The sequence below is a fragment of the Hippocampus comes genome, unplaced genomic scaffold (genome assembly GCF_001891065.2).
Source record: "Hippocampus comes isolate QL1 unplaced genomic scaffold, H_comes_QL1_v1.1 scaffold7, whole genome shotgun sequence".
Classification (NCBI taxonomy): Eukaryota; Metazoa; Chordata; class Actinopteri; order Syngnathiformes; family Syngnathidae; genus Hippocampus; species Hippocampus comes.
Genome location: NW_017842060.1, coordinates 9,056,194 through 9,073,166, shown reverse-complemented (window position 1 = coordinate 9,073,166; position 16,973 = coordinate 9,056,194). Strand labels below are relative to the sequence as shown.

General features: G+C 41.7%; 1 protein-coding gene across 30 annotated transcripts in view; it reads left to right on the top strand.

Annotated features, from left to right (window-relative positions):
• LOC109511127 (receptor-type tyrosine-protein phosphatase delta-like) overlaps positions 1-16,973 on the top strand; it is a 166,964-nt gene that overhangs the window by 52,933 nt on the left and 97,058 nt on the right. For all 30 annotated transcript variants that reach the window (XM_019861918.1, XM_019861908.1, XM_019861931.1 and 27 more), the window contains exons 4-5: positions 2,055-2,130; positions 5,321-5,366. The gene's annotated coding sequence lies outside the window, so the exon portion shown is untranslated. The remainder of the gene's footprint in view (positions 1-2,054; positions 2,131-5,320; positions 5,367-16,973) is intronic.

The following is a 16,973-nucleotide window of genomic DNA, read 5'->3' as shown; positions in this document are numbered from 1 at the left end:
AATAATTTTGTTAACATATTTATGAAAATAAAATAACAAATTTATGTTATTCTCAGAAAAGTAAATTTACTTTTCTGAGAATGTTTAGGCCAGCAGAGAAGGCCTTGCTGGCCCTGAGGGTCCACCACTGGATACGCCTGTGACCTTTGTGAGGAGAAGCGGCTCGGATAATGGATGGATGGATGAAATTATTAGACTGAAAATAATCCCTCAAAAGGAAACTGCATTTACACTCTACTGTTTATTTTTTATTGCACACCACACAGAGAACCAGATTGCACACATATAGACATGAAGAAGATAAACCAGAGTGAAGGAGTATGCAAACCCCCATTAGCTAGTGTTTGTGGGTGTGGCTTGCTTGAAGGCACATCTGCAGTCGTCGGGAAGCCAATTAGTATCTCCCTAACTTCTAGTCGTTGTATTCATGACCTGCTGCCCAACAAATATATTGCATGAAAAATCACATTTTGGATGGAGGAAGAGCACATTGAGCTTGTGTTAAGCGCATCTGCCTCATATTTCTGCAATTTAGGGTTCAGATCTCCAGGCCCTCCTGTGTAGAGTCCACATGTTCTTCGTAAGCTTGCATGGGTTTTCGGTGGGTACTGGAGCACATTGGGATCTATATATATATATATATATATGCCCAACTCTTGTCCGAAGTCAGATGGGATAAGCTCCATCAGACCAAGTCCCTAATAAGGACAAGCAGTATAAACTATCAATGGATTTATGGATGTACTAAAGACTACAGAAAAATATGATCTTTTTCATACTTTGCAACCGATGACACCAGCAGGATCATTTGAATTGCAAACCACGAGAGAGTTCACATTTTGAACGTGCAACTTTACACGGTGCCTCGCTGCTTACGTTCCACGCACTTGCGCGTCAGTATTCACATGTGTGTCCTAATGCAACCCGTTTGATCTGTCAGAATGTGTGCTGATCATACAGAGGTGCTGAATGCTTTTCCCACACTGACTTTCCCGGCCACACGCACACAAATGCACAGCCCATTTGGCTGGCGAGAAGAAGCTAGCCTTTTAAAAGCCTTAAAAGCCCCCCAGTGTGGGAGCTGAAGCAGGGCTGCCCGTTTGACCCGCGTGCTTTTAGAACTTGGCTGTAGCAATTGAACTCAGGATGCACGTCGGTTACTACGATCCAAACGCTGTGGCATAAACACACACACACACACAGACCCAGACACACACACACACACACACACACACACAAAGGAGCGTCTTCTTTAGATTTTCACTCACCTGAATTGTCACACAATTTGTGAAGGTGTTCCTCCCCTTTGATCCACATATTCCCATAAAATGTTTGGTTGACTGTGTCATTGTTGGCAAAATTTAACTTAAATTGCAGTGTCAAATAAGTGGTTCATTAAAAGTAAACTTAATACAACTCTTTGATGGTACCGGTGTGTTTGAATATCCTCATTTTTTTGCACATATCACATAAACGTGTCACAATTTTGACATTTTGACCCAAAACTGAGGTGTTTTCGGTACACGGTGCCTCGCTGCTTACGTTCCACGCACTTGCGCGTCAGTATTCACATGTGTGTCCTAATGCAACCCGTTTGATCTGTCAGAATGTGTGCTGATCATACAGAGGTGCTGAATGCTTTTCCCACACTGACTTTCCCGGCCACACGCACACAAATGCACAGCCCATTTGGCTGGCGAGAAGAAGCTAGCCTTTTAAAAGCCTTAAAAGCCCCCCAGTGTGGGAGCTGAAGCAGGGCTGCCCGTTTGACCCGCGTGCTTTTAGAACTTGGCTGTAGCAATTGAACTCAGGATGCACGTCGGTTACTACGATCCAAACACTGTGGCATAAACACACACACACACACACACACACACACACACACACACACACACACACACACACACACACACACATCCATGTGAGCACCAGAGGGAACTCAGCACCAAAGCCCGAGTTGATTTTAAGAGCGTTGAATTTTGAAAGGCAAAGACTCTCTTTCCTAATCTCCTCATCCCTTTCCCACACCTTCCCACCCTCCCTCTGTGTTGCAGGAGAATTCTGGGGAGATTTCTGACTCTTTCAATCCTCAAAGATGAAGCAGCACTGGGGACCCGTTCACTGAGGCGGGTAAGGGCTCACTGCTTCGATGACCTCCAAATGCAAAAACGTTTTCACGTAAAGCCTCGAAAGATTGTTGGATGCGGTTTGCTCAGAGTTTTTTTTTTTTGGTTTTGTTTTTCCATTGTAAATCTTCGATGACCTCCAAATGCAAAAACGTTTTCACGTGAAGCCTCGAAAGATTGTTGGATGCGGTTTGTTCAAAGTCTTTTTTTTTTTGGTTTTGTTTTTCCACTGTAAAAGCAAAGAGAGGATTTGGGCCATGGGAAAGCAGAACGGGGCACACACATACCGATTTTTAACGTCTTAACCAATTTTTAAAGTGTGAGAGACCTTACATATTTACTGTCTGTTTAGTAAGTGAGATAACGCAGCACACCACACATAATCGGATATCACCGCCGACAATAGCCAGTGTCCTCCCACAAACCAGATGGCTGTCGTAGTACCAAGACTGACCTGTGAGAGGTAGCAAGGCACCACAGGGAAGACATCCAGAAAATCCAAAGCAGAAAGAATCGTAGTGGAAGAAAAAATAGAAGTTCGGCTTACTGTTAGCGTATCTGGTAATTAGATTGTGACTGAGAACTCTTTATCAGTGTTCGGAATCTCTCCCTGTCCACTAACGCGTATCTGGTAATTAGATTGTGACTGAGAACTCTTTTATCAGTGTTCGGAATCTCTCCCTGTCTATTAACATCGGGATCGTCGACATGGTGCCTGCAGGCCATAGGCTTGTTCTGAAAATATTTGTGTATAATATGCGTATTATATCGTAAAATATTTTGTGCTTTCCAAGGAATGTTGTAGAATTGTTCATTTGGAAACATAAGCATGAGTTTGATGGGTTTCCTACCTTGTGAAATCATTGGTGATGCATCATCGACATGATCACTTCGATTGGAAATGGGCAATTTAAATGTTGCAGGGGTCACAATTTTTCATCACAGCGACTAGGAGGCCACATAGGACCACACACTTCCGAAACAAATATATGTGACAAAATTATATTTTAAATTTGGACAAAATATGCACATATGTGCAAAATACGTGCTTTTAGTATATTTCATTTTTGCTAGTGCGTTTTCGAATGCAAGTGTAAAGGATCCACAATCCTAACCCAACACCAAAGGGTTTGAAGCAAACAAACAAAATAACCACATACTGTGATGTGTTTTTTTACGGTGCAAAGGGCTCTCTTGCATCAAAATCATCATTCAAGGACAGCACAAAACTGCTCAACAAGAAACTGAGATTAAGTGCAAGAACTAATTTTTCAAAATGTTTTGAGAAAAATCAACTCACTCAGAACTTTGATATGATTGAATGTTTGGCATGCATATAATTAAAAATTTGCAAAAAAGTGATTAGGCACACTCACATCAGTAATACAGTATAGGGCAGTATAAGACCCAGTGTCAGCACATCTAAGACTTGCCTGCCATCCAGTGGCGATTTGGTGATATTACAACTCAAAACTACAGTCAACCTCTGCATTTTTCCTTTTGTCTATATTTTGCCACAAAATATGATGCCACATCATTGATCTAATTGATGATGATGATGAAATGATCATGATGATGAAGTAATGACATAACGTCGATTCGTCTCCAGCAACAGCTGCTTCGTAATTGACTATCACTCTCGTTCACATCCCTTTCATCATAAATACTTACTGACTGGTTGCGATTGGCCGGCGACCAATTCCGGGTGTACTCCGCCTCTAGACCAAAGCACACCTGCGACCCTAGTGAGAATAAGCGGTAAAGAGAAGAGTTCGATGGATTTGCGATTGTCAGTCTCTTCTCCAGATTATGGGGGAAGAATCAGACTGAATACATCCCGCACCAGTTCAAAATCATCTTTTGGGAACATTCATTCAAATTGGGGAAATGCTTAAATACAGCCCGATTGATGGCATGTGTGTAACCTGCCGATGTGACTCCAGAGGGACCAAAATATGAAAATTTAACCAACATCCGCTACAGAGTGGACAGACTTGCAAACGAAGCAGACAAGACAGAGTGGCGATCCTCGTCTCTTTTTAAAAGGCCGCCTCTTATACATTATTGACGATGTAGCTCTCAAACGCATCGCCGAGCTTTTCCTCTCATGTCGACTTTTGCATGGCGTCACCATTCTAAATATAAAGCATGTGTTCACCCCTTTCTACCGTGTTAAAAGATGCAGCAGAGACTGTGTGCGCACGACTCTCCAGTGCCATTTTCTTCCTCCTTTGTCTGAGCCTGAAAACTTGCAAATAAAAAAACAGTTTTCATCTCATTCTTTGAAAGGGGCCCTCTGTGGGATTTCCCCCAAAAAAATGCACACAGGAGGAATTCACATGTTATTAACAGGATAGATTTGGATGGCTCATAAATTACTTTGAAACAAAGATAAAAGAAGGAAAGTAACTCCGATTTAACTCTGAAGTCAGCTTGGTCACAGTTGGTGTAGTATTCAATTTTGTCTCTAGGTGGCAGAGCAGCAACATACCCAACGGGTATGTTCCTGTTTTTGCAACCTTTCTCAAACATGGAGCCTAAATGATCAGTTTTTACTGTGTCACTCAAAGTGTTTGTTTGTTCGTTTGTTTGTTTGTTTGTTTGTTTGTTTGTTTGTTTGTTTGTTTGTTTTACTCATCAAGCTGGCACATGAATGAAGTCCCTCTGTATCATTTCTTTAACATTGGCAACAAACACTGATGAATGTGTCTCTAATTTTTGAACATATATAAAAATATATTTGTCAGCTTCCAACAATATTTGCTTCTGTCACGACATTATTTTTTTTCCCTCGTAATTTTTGGACCAACTGAAAATTAATTCAAAACCAATTCATGATACATTAAAAAAAAAAAAAAAAAAAAGATGCTCCAGTTAAAGTGGATGAAAAACACATCAGAACCGCATGCAAAAATATATTGTTATTCGTTTCAGTATCATTCGGAGGAAGAACCACGGTCCTAATTTGGGTCTCGAGCTGGGAAAGTTTGTGAAACCTGACTGTTGAGGAATTGATTGGCCCAATTTGGCAACCGGGGCATCCGCAAGCCTCACTTCATTTGTCTTCATCAAACAGACAAGCTTATCAAGCAAATGACTCTTCTTGGATGACAAGAGAAACTATTTGTTCATCAGACGAAGCTTTCTGTTGATTGATCAAGTTTGCAGAACGTTTATGCTCTTCTCTATTTCAGCTCTCACTTCAAAACTGCCCTGCTCAGTGATGAACCATGACTAAAGGTAATGTAAACATTTGTACATATATGTGTGCTGATTACATGTGGGACTGTATGCTTCCAGGTAGACACTATAAGTGTTGGAGGTGTGCCTTTTGCTGTTGATTTTATTACTTATGCCGTAAATGGCTGCCAGGCTCAGTGTGTCAGGTTTCTATAGTAACAGTGCACATTAGTGCTGGGCCTGAGTGGGATATGAGGGGTGCACAGGGTGAGGTGAGGGGGTGGAATTGGAAATTAAGTGCCTCCAGCCGATGAGTGCGTGTGTGTGTGTGCGCATTGGTGCTTGTGTATATACAGTATACGTCAAGGTGTCATCTTGTAAGGAGTGTGACGGGGTAGGAAATTTCACACACACACACACACACACACACACACACACACACACACACACACACACACACACACACACACACATATGTTGTGTCTGCAAAGGAGCGTAGGTTGTGAATAACCTGCATGTGTGCCTCACCGACCAACAAGAGACATCGCGAGTGGGTTGTGTTCGGTATCACTTCCTTTGCCACATCAGTGGAGATGTTATGACACATAATACACTGAAGATGAGAAATTTCATGTCAAGTTAGGCCGTATTTTTGGCAGTGGTAGTCATAGCAGTTATTGCCAACGTGTTGTCCTGATATGGGGACATTGTCGTTGTTTGATGAAGACTGTGAAGACTTTTGGGGGGAGCAATAAAGACACGTAGATAAAAAAAAAAAAAAATTTAAAAAACTAAAAATTCAGCCAACCAACTGCTCTCAGAATGAAGAAGCAGCGCTTCAATATTTCGTTACTTACGCTTTTAATAACGGTTTCACCTTAGCGGCTTTGTGCTCCACTGAGAACTACTTTTGGTTACGTGTTTAATTATTTTGCAGGACTACACACAAACTACCAATCCAATCTTGTGGCTGGAAGTTACAGGCTGAGACAGAAGGACATTGCCCTTAAGTCTTGTTTATTTTTCTGTGAATAACACAGAACACTTGGCATAGGTTTGTAACTATATTAACTCGATATCTCTGAATGAATTCCAACAAAAGAATTATTTTGTTTGTTTCCATTCGGCAGAGTAGTGATTGTACAAAGATGAAAGGTGTCTACTGCCCCCTTGTGGCTCGTTTTTGCATTTTAGCATCAAAAGGAGACAAAATTGTATCAAACCTGTTTGACCTTAAACCAGTCTATTATCTCTGACTCAAGCAGAGGTCAATATCATGACGGTCAGCGGAAGCATTTTTCCGGAATCACAATTGAAGAATTTTCCGTATCCAAGTGCTCCAGAAAACGTTATGTAACACAGCAGCTGCGGTGAAACGTTCTCAGACTGCCACTAGAAAAAGAAACACCACTGAATCATTTGCCGTTTAACTTGAAACTGCAGTGAGAATGATCCTTTTTAATATCATTAGACAAGGATTTAAATTCATTCAGCCTGGAACATCAAGATTATGTTCTGGCAACAGTGTGTGCAAGGCGGAAACACCACTCTCTTTTGTTCCTGTGCTTCTCTGAAGCTCATTGCTATGCACCAATGTCACACTGTTTGCACACGAGTTCAGCTAAATGAAGGCAATGTTGAAATCATTTCAGTGCTATTTGAATAGTGCTGAAGTTATCTTGGGGCGTTTTTTTTTTTTTTATTGCTTCCTATTTTTATTAATACACAGTGCTGAGGGAAAAGATGCTAGAGCCCTCTCTTGCTATGACATTTTGCCATTTCTATCCCAGAATGCATTTACATGGCCAGCGTTTGTGATTTACGTGAAGATTTGGGTGGCCACGACAAGTTGTTGCCAAGGCACAAATATGTGATATGTTTTGGTGTTTGTTGTGCACATGATGTTTGCACATGTTGCAGAAATAGCAAATCAGAACATTGAAAGCACTTAACGTGTCACCGACTATTCTGCAAACTGCACATGAGGATTTGTTTGATGCCTTGATCGTATATTTTTTTGTAGATTTTTATTGTTGTTAGAGTGTTGCTTCTTTTTTGTTGTTGTTAAAAATATTTTTAATAATAATTCAAAAATACATATGAAAAAATGGTTGCTTCTTTCGCAAAAAGAAAAAAATAAATTCGCTAAAGAAGCGATCTTTTTTTTTACAGTATTTACATACACATTTACAATACATAATATTTCTTATTTTTTTATAGAATATTTTTCTTTTAACAATGCAGAATTAATTAATAACGTGTAAATTTTAATCAACTGAAGAATACATATCATTGATACTATTGTGGAAGTGGGACAATAAAACAAGTAATTTTCTTGAAAATGTCATAGTTGAGCAAAAATTGTCATTTGACATGTGCCAAAAATGATGTCATATTTTCACTCATATATAATTTAGACTTTCCAGACTTGCTGCCACTGATGATGTGCGGACAAAGCCGTGACATTTGATTGCTCAGGCTGATGCCGAGCGATGCGGTCGAGAAAAGATGAATGATTTGTACAGATGTCAAAAAGAGAAGATGTGTTTTTAAATCTTTAATTTCTTAAACACTCAGGTTAAAAACAACAACAACAACAACCTGCCATGACTTTTGGGCGTAAGGGGATAAGACGGCCTGACATGAACCTTTAGATGACATTTTAAAGAAGCCTTGAGTCTTTTCAGCATACGCCAAGCCAAGCAACCACACGCTTTGTCTCCTGTGTTTGCACAACGTGCAGCCTGCACCTTGCAAGACGTGGCTTCACCCAGCGATTACACCTCGACAATTCTTCAAAAGAGAATTTAACTTCGGCCAATCGGGCTTAATCTGGCCATGTGGAATGGGACCTGGGTCCTGTGGAGCCTTGGCCAGATATGACGAAGAACAAAGAGTAGGCAGATTAGTGGGCACGAGGAAGAGGTCGGCGCCTGACAGGCCGTCTCTTGGCAGCTCCTCCCAAATCTCTCCACTCTCCCTAATGAAGTCTGAGGCAGACATTATCCCCCTGGTGTCTGTTTGACTTTCTCTTTGCCGAGCTCTGTCCGCTTCCCTTCCTGTGAGGTGAGCATGTGGGCGATAGGAGAGGAAGAGTGTGTGTCTTATCGCTTCATTAGCCCGCGGATTTCTGGGTCACTAGTAGCCTTGTTCCCACTGTCTCACATGCTGTAATTACCCTCACATGAGTCACACCACATAATTAGGATGGCCCCGGACCCGCTCGGTGGGGGCCCACACGCAAACACACAAACACATAAATGTTAGTTTTAGCATGCAGAGCAATTCTAATGAGATTATGTCGGTTGAGTGTTTTGCTCACAATTAATCATCAACCACGTGACTTCACGTTTCCTCCGAATCAATTATATTTTTCAATCGGGGGTTGGGCTAGACCCCTTAGTTTCTTCCTAAATCTACATAATTCCATCCGAATACTTCCGTGTTCTAGCATGTCTCCAGCTCTCAAAGCAGCACTCATAAATGCACGCTTGGATGAGTTTGGCGTGAAAGAACCCGGTAGCTCCGACCCCAACCCAACTAAACATCTCGAGATTGTGTGAAGACAGACACTGTGAGTCCACTTTCTATCCGGCTTGTGCTGTATTGTTTCACTGCGTGCAGACAGCGGAATGAAATTGCTTGCCAGGTTTTTACAGGTGTTTCTGTGCTAGTTCCTGTCAAAATAGTCCCAATACTTCACTATTAAAATGACCAAAGTGAAGTTTGACTTAGGCTGTCCCATTAGAGAGAAAATAAATCTGCGCTTGACCATAAAAAAGAAGCCATGGGACGAATTCTATCTTGTCATCCATTCTCTAGGTGGTAAATGCTTTCCCGCAGGGGTGCTTAAAAACAGCTTCTCTTTTGTTTTCATCATATCTCTTCTCTCAAAACCTTTCAATTTGTACTGGATATATCCTACTGACTGACCAGTTAATGGAAATACTGACAACTCAGTGCAATGAGTCTCTGTCCAGAATATTGTGTTGGGGGAAATCTATGGTATTACGTCCATGTAGTGGGCAAGTCGTGGGAAAAAGGCCCTCCAAAAGCTTAAATACATGCGCGCACACACACACACACACACACAAGGGCAATAGATTAGGGTGGGGATTACGGAAGCACACTATAGCTGTACATCAAGCCGGGACAGATCACTGTCATCCTTCATAAACATAAAGACTGGAGAAGTATTAAGAATGTACAGTAAGTCAGGATGGATTTGGATGTCTTGATGGCTTACTCAAACTTAAAATGAGGCAAGCAAAAAAAAAAAAAGCTAAATATATATTTTTTAAATACATCTATTCATAATGTGCCTTTACTAGTTTCAATATAAATGAGGACTGTATATAAATCCACACTCTACTTCAGTTTTTGTTTGCATTTTTACACCGATGGATTGTAGTACTGTAGTTCATTTAAGGTTGAAGAGATTTGTCATGTAATTATTTCTCATATACCGCTCTGTGATCCGACCGATCTGATCTTTTGACGTACATGTTCGCATTGCTAAAACAAATGTGACTTCACATGTGAACGGTATGCGTCTGTGATGTGACACGCATGCGCACAAAGCATGACATCGAGTGACACACACACACAAAAAAAAAATAGGACCTCACATGGCACGTTGTTTTCTGAAGTAAGTGTCTTGGGTGTTGCGGCTCAATTCAGAATGACAGAGGAGCGAGGCGGGAGGAGGTAGAAATATTTGGAGGAGATGGCACTCCTTCATCTCCTGAATTTCATGGAGACGTCTACTAAAGATGATGTCATGTCAGTGCTGCGTGTAATGAATGTCTGGATGAATTTCTACTTTCACCACAAATATCCAGTTTATGCTTCATGTTTCAGGTGGGATTAAATATAAAATTCAAGAACGTTTGTGAGTACTCTCCCCAGCACTTTCCCCCATCCGCGCGGACTGCATAATTGGCTATTGATGACATATAGGTTGAATGTGTGCAGATAAGCATTCGTACTGCAGATGCATCTGATTTAAGGGCCCTGGGGGAAAAAAAAACAAAAATCAAAAACAAAAATAGCAGGGGGTGGTAATGTACATATTAAAGAAGATGATAATAATAGACATCGGACAAGAAGTTATGTCAGAATCTAATTTTTCCCTGAAATAAAGCGAATGGATTGCTTAATCATGTTAGGTGTTTTGGTTGTTTCAATTAGATCTCTGCTGAAATGGAATTTGGGAGGGGTGGGGGGGTGTTCAGCCTTGTTGTGGTTTGTTGTCATGGACTTGTGTTGTTATTCACAATGCGCTGCTTTCAATCAGGCTGACATTTTGCAGTATATGCGATCCTTTGTGTGCTCTTGGCCACCATCGTGCTTTCTAGACACTTTGATATGATGTTTAAAAATCCAGCCGAATAGCACTCAGTCATATCCTGCTCATCCATGATGGAACACTAGTCATTCTCTGACTGAGTTGCTCAGTCTGTGGTGAGCTCCGCTTTGGCTTGGCTGCGTCTCGCATGTCTCGGGCCACCAGACATCTGTCATCAGCACGCAACTCACTGGAGGTCTGCGGCTCCCGATGAGGTTGTCCTTTCTAACACTGTCAAATACAATCAGCCTCTTCATGTCCTTAATTTTTTTTTTTTTTCAATTCACTCTATATGTTTCTTCCTGGCCTCCTACATCTCATTGACATATCCCCTCCCCTTCTTTCAGCACATTGTAATACATAACCAGCAATTTGCCAATCACGCCCACGATGACACCCACGTACACGGGTACACATACACACTCAACGCATTCAGATCACAAGAGCTGCTGTGATGTATAATAACACATAATTGGCTATTGTGGGTTGGCAAAGGGAACCAATCACAGTGACAACCACTTTGTGGGGACCTGTGTGAATGTGTCTGCACGCATGCAAAGTACACAGCTTTGAAAAACTGGCCAATCCAAAGTGCACATCTCTTGTCTGTTTACATCCTTTTCATGGTTACATCTAAGTCAAAATAAGCTATTCAACTGCGTTATAAGTATTCCAGGGGAGGTTTGTATCTTGCAGCGTGACAAAATGCAGCCATGCAACTTCCTCACTAATATGGTCGCTGCTCAGCTTGTCACTCGTCAGCCATTTGGAGGGAGTCAGCAGCCCTGGTTAATGGGCTGTCATCTTGCCAGGGAACCCGATGACTCCAATTGCTCCAAACTCCCAACATAATGTTGTTCTTTCGGGGGGGGGCAGGGAATGCGGGGTTCACATAAAACACCAACCACAGAGCCGGAATTTAGTATGATTTCAGAGGAAAAAATACCGTAGGACCTTTAATGTCAACCATAATGATCATTTTTAGCTCGTGCAATTTGTTTTGGTTTTGGAAACTATGTTTGCCCTAGAAAATTCATCAAAGCGATGTTTTAAGTAGCATGTCAACCAGAACTGAAAGAATAGACATTCAAAAAGAAAGGAGTGACTGTTAAAAGGGGAATTTGTGGTGCAAATACTGCTAGGAAGATGTGCATATAGCCTCTCTTCACTAATACCTCTTCCACCTCGAGTCTCTGACCAAAGCTACGCCCCTTACTAACCTACATGAATGTGATTGTCAAACATGATATTTCATAATGGCATGCCGTTATGAAAATGCATAGTCTTGACAAAGACACGCTGTTCGGATTCAACGAAATTAGCAGCGCTAGCAATACCAGTACAGAATTATCACTGTAAACATGCCAAGCACTGTAAATGTTATCAATTTCAAGTTTTATTTTTTGAAATGTAAAGAGCAGAAATGTTGCTATTCCTGCATCACTTCTGAATCTTCTCAGCTGCCTGAAATACCTTCGCTTGGCTTCTATTTGCTAGTCTTATGCCCAATTCTTGGCAAATGAGGCAAGGGCCTTTTTAGATTTTTTTTCAGTGGTGGACACCCTAGTTTCAGCTGGTATTCTGAAGTCAAAGGTAAGAGGTCAGTCCAAGGCAGCGTAGAGAACCCACCAAAAGTCTATCCCGTGTGATTGGCACCTCATCCGGCATGCCTGCTGTTTCTGGTGGTTGATTTTCCTCAGTTCCATAAGCCATATATTTGCTTATCCATCATCCTGGTTTTGATTTTGCTTGGTTTTGGATGGAGGGGGTCTCCAAACGCTGCTGCTTTAGTTGTACTGTATATTCTGTTTTTAACACTCCTTGTTGAAACTGATCTTTTGTTTTGGTACGACCGAAAAGAAAATGCTAAACACGTGTTGAGCTCACTCAGCCTTGCTGCTTGCTCAACTAACGTCTCATGCGGAGTCTCTCATGATTACCGTTCACATACTGTACCCCCCACCCCGCCCAAAACTATTTGATTTCTCAATTGTAGAGTGTCAAGGGCTTTCGACTTTCCTCTGAGTTTCATCTGTAACTCAGTTATTAGCTTTGTGTGTGTGTGTGTGGGGGTGGGGGGGTGATAAACGAAACTAGTGTGAAAATAATGAGTCTGAAACTACAGAATTGTGACAAATATCTTCCTCGCTCTGGCATGTCAACCATATTTGGTGAATGTGTCCACCAGTGTCGAATCGCTGCAGGTGTATTATTCTGTTCTGTTTGAACACAGTGTTTTATTCTCTTGAAAACACATCAAGCTACACCAGCCACATATGGAGAATGACTCATTTAATACTCATGCTCGCTTTTTTTTTTTTTAAATATATGTTTTCTTTAATCATTCGCCAAGTTTTGTCATTCATTTTTCCTCACTTGACATGGCATGTCTGTCACCTCTTCCTCACTCACTTTTTCCCCCCTTCTTACTCTCGACATTTTCACTCTCATCCAACACAGACACAGACTGCTCTTTGTTTATACAGCGTGTGCGTGTGCGCGCACGCATAAGCGTGTGTGCTCCTCGTACAGTATACTCTGCAAATCTGATTTTTTTTCTATCAGTTGCTAATAAGTGCTACCATGAAAATTCGCACATCAGCGTGCATACTTCATCTTTCCAACCAGCTCAATATGCCCAAATGCAATTTTCTCCATGTGGAAAGAGCACACTGGATGTTCATCATTCTGTGCCCCCCCCCTCTTAGTTTTTAATAAAAACTTCTTCACGCTTACTAGGCTGCTCTCTCTCATGTGCCCCCCCCACCTCCCACCACCACCACGTCACTCCCTCAATTTCAGTCTTTGTCACAAACACACACACGTCCACAATCTCAGATGCACTGCAGGGTTATACCTTCCCGCCTTGTGCAGCTCTGACGTGGTAGATCCATCTCTTGCACATGATTAAAGTGTATATCACAGCTCGTCCCTGACAGTTGCTTTGCAGTGCTGCTTTACATTCCGAGCTGGTAACGCTGCCATGCAGCCCAACCGAGAGCATCTTGGGTTTGTGTTTGCAAAAAAAACAAAAATAAAAAAAAACACATTCACTCCATTCACTCAAACCATGAATGTGACAAAGCTTTAATAAAATGAAGTCACAGGCGTTAGCGCCTGCTTCAGTGAATTGATCAATTTGCGTTTTCAAAGGATCACACTGACCTTTTTCCTCTGCGGCTCAGCCAGTGCAAGCGTCGCTATTGTGAGTGCAGTATGATCGTGTTTACAACACGAGTAAAAAGCGGTGCCTCTTAACTCCACAATAGGGGACGTCACATAAGACATGTCGACACCGTCGTGTTTTTGTCTCGCTTCTTGTGCTTTTATGATCCATGTCATAATGACAAAGGGAGTGCAAATAAAAAACATATGACAATTTCATCCAACTTTACAAATGAAGGTGAAGTAATCATAGAAGAAAGTTTTTAATTTGGCATGACTTGTTAAAAAAAATTACTTTAAAATATAAAGTTATCCCTTTGTTAAGATGAGGAATGTTGAGGATTTTGTCAAATGACTACAAGGAAATGGCCTCATTTGTTGGCTTTGTTCAATCATCAACCTGAAGCCTATTCAAGTAATATTTAACTATATTTCCTTCCAAAGATATGGATGTGGCAAGTCTCCCTGCTGGTCTGGTCAAGTGTAGACTTTACCTTGTAAGGGAATCGTGGCATTGGCTTGTTCAAGTTACAATTTATTGACGTCACAAAATAAGTTTTCTCCAAATGTTGTAAATGTACAATTTTATTTTCCAACCATTGCAACTTAATTGTCATGAATTTATAACTTCTGTCACACGCGTTTCTCTTCAGAAATGCTTCTTCAATCATAGATCCATTCCTGTTTTCAATTATAACTTGATATCTTCAACAATCCCTGTACAAAGGGAGAGGGCCGCCGTGCAACAGGCTAGCTAGCGTCTTTGTTTACCGCTACATTTCTTTCTTCAGTTGTGCACATTTTAAGCACCTGCAATGTGCTTCTAAGACAATGAACAAGTCAATCGTGTCATTACAAAAGAGAGTTACCGGTCAAACAGGAGGCCGCCATGTTTAGAGTGCATACAAAATATATTCAGTAAATGGATATTCATGGACGTGAGTGAGCGTCAAGTTTTTTGTTTTTTTTTTATGCAGGGTGGCGCGTGCAGGTTTTTGGCAGCATCATTACTCATTAACCGTCAGCGGTTGAGGCGAGTTGTGTGACTGCGCAAATGGAAGGTGCTGCGGCTGTAGCTATGATACTGACATTAATTCAAATGTCATGGCTTTAATGGCCATTCCGCTCTGCACCCTCCTCATAAGTCACAAGCTGAACTTTCAAGGTGACACGAAAAATTTGCCAGGCCTCCCCTTTCTTTTATAAACATTTTGTTAATCCGCTTGTTCATTGTTAGGGTGGCTTTGCAGTTTGGGCTAATTCAAATTCCAGGACTTGATTTTTGTGTTGCCACAAGGTAGCACGCATATGACATATCAAGAAGCACTTGAGGTTTTTGGTTTGGCAAAGTGAGAGCCAAACAAATGCCTCCTCAAGTTTTGTCACACCCCAAATCAGAAGAGGGCAGCATTTTTTTTTTGTTTGTTTTTTTGCAATTTAGCATGTCTTCCCAGATAAAAAGGAAGCTGCGCAGTGAAAAAGCTGACATTGCCAATTCATTTAGCTACACTGTTGCGTTCTTTTAGTCTTCCTGGTTAAAGACGCATTTCGGTAACAGTGGAATATGGTTTGGGGTGTACGATTTGTGAGCAGGATATTTCTCGATTATGAAAAGCACATATTTGAGAACATAGTTTCCGTTATTGTGCTTATGAGGCAGGAGAATTTAGCCAGCCTCAGTTTGCAAGTCAGTTACAGGCAGTATCTCCAATAATGCGACGCGTCACTTCCAAGATCACATTACGATAACGAGATGAGACGAGCTGCAGGCTTTGACAGACGCTGATCAAGTGAGCTCGCGTAGTGTGGCGACTAGAAATGTCAGGAAAATGCGGAGTTCATGCATGACTACAACCACTGACAACTGATAAATTAGTTGGTTGATGGTATGTGCGGTGTGCCTTGAGGGAAGGGGTAAAACGACTTTGTGTGTCTTTGCGCTTCCATTCCTTTACAAACAACCGCAGTATATCCAAAACCTTCTGAATTCTGAACCCGTACCGTACGTTGATAAATATTCATCAGTCAGCTCCCTGATTATGTGATGGAGAGCTGCTAGGAAGCGTAGATTTGTGTTTACACAGTCAGGGGTGTGAATTGACTGAAGCACTCTCTGATGAAAAGGCACAGCAAGTATTTAGCAGATCTCTGTACGATTATAGACGGCAATGCCTTCACAGCTCCGTGCCTGCGGTGCATTGTGGGGGCTCCGACAAGAAGGCCCATCAAATATAGCTCGACGTCCTTTTTCATCCACTGAAGTTATCTTGATAGCAAGACGTTTATCTTTAATGTGCCGAGTTACTGTCTTTTGAGCGCGCGGGCGTGCGCCCGCGCTCATGCCTGTGTGTGATTGAAATTGTGAATGCGGAGGGGCCTGTGGGGCAGAGACCCAAATATTTCTCATCAAGCAATTAAAAAGTCATCACTTTTTTCAGCATATGTTCCTGTAAGGGAACACTTGGGCCTCCATCAAACATGTGCCTCCATTTTTCCGATGTATCAGGAAAAAGAAAAAACTCGAGCTGTCTCAGTTCTTTGGCATGATTCACACCAAGACATGAAAAGGTTTGAACCCTTGGACGCTTTCGCTAACCCCACAGTGAATAAAAACAGCATAATAACAAACTCAGATTGATTCATGTCTAGATATTTACCATGTGTACATTTTGCAAAGCAATTTTTGGACTTGCTACATGCATTTGCCTTTTTTTTTTCCTGGCCAAGATTGTTGTCATTTCCATTGTGACTGATTGCTTCTATTCCAAATGTGTTGATAACACCTTCATTTGCGGTGTGTTTACGCTTTTCTTTTTCCCACTATGTGAGGGCTTTCAAGCCTGACCGTGAGTGTGCGCATGTGTCTGCGTACGTGTGTGCGGTCCAGCCTGAGGTTGCGTTATCTTGTATCCACTGAGCTGAAGAGTTTCTGCAACAAAAGCTCGTTTATGCTCCTCCATCTCATTTACATCGCTCTAATGGGAATCTGCTGCACCACTGATTATATTTGGTGTTCAAGGTCAGCACACCCAGATTAGTCGCTCAGTGTGTGCGTGCGCGTGTGTCTCTCTCTCTCTCTCTCTCTCTCTCTCTCTCTCTCTCTCTCTCTCTCTCTCTCTCTCTCTCTCTCTCCCTCTCCCTCTCTCTCTCTCTCT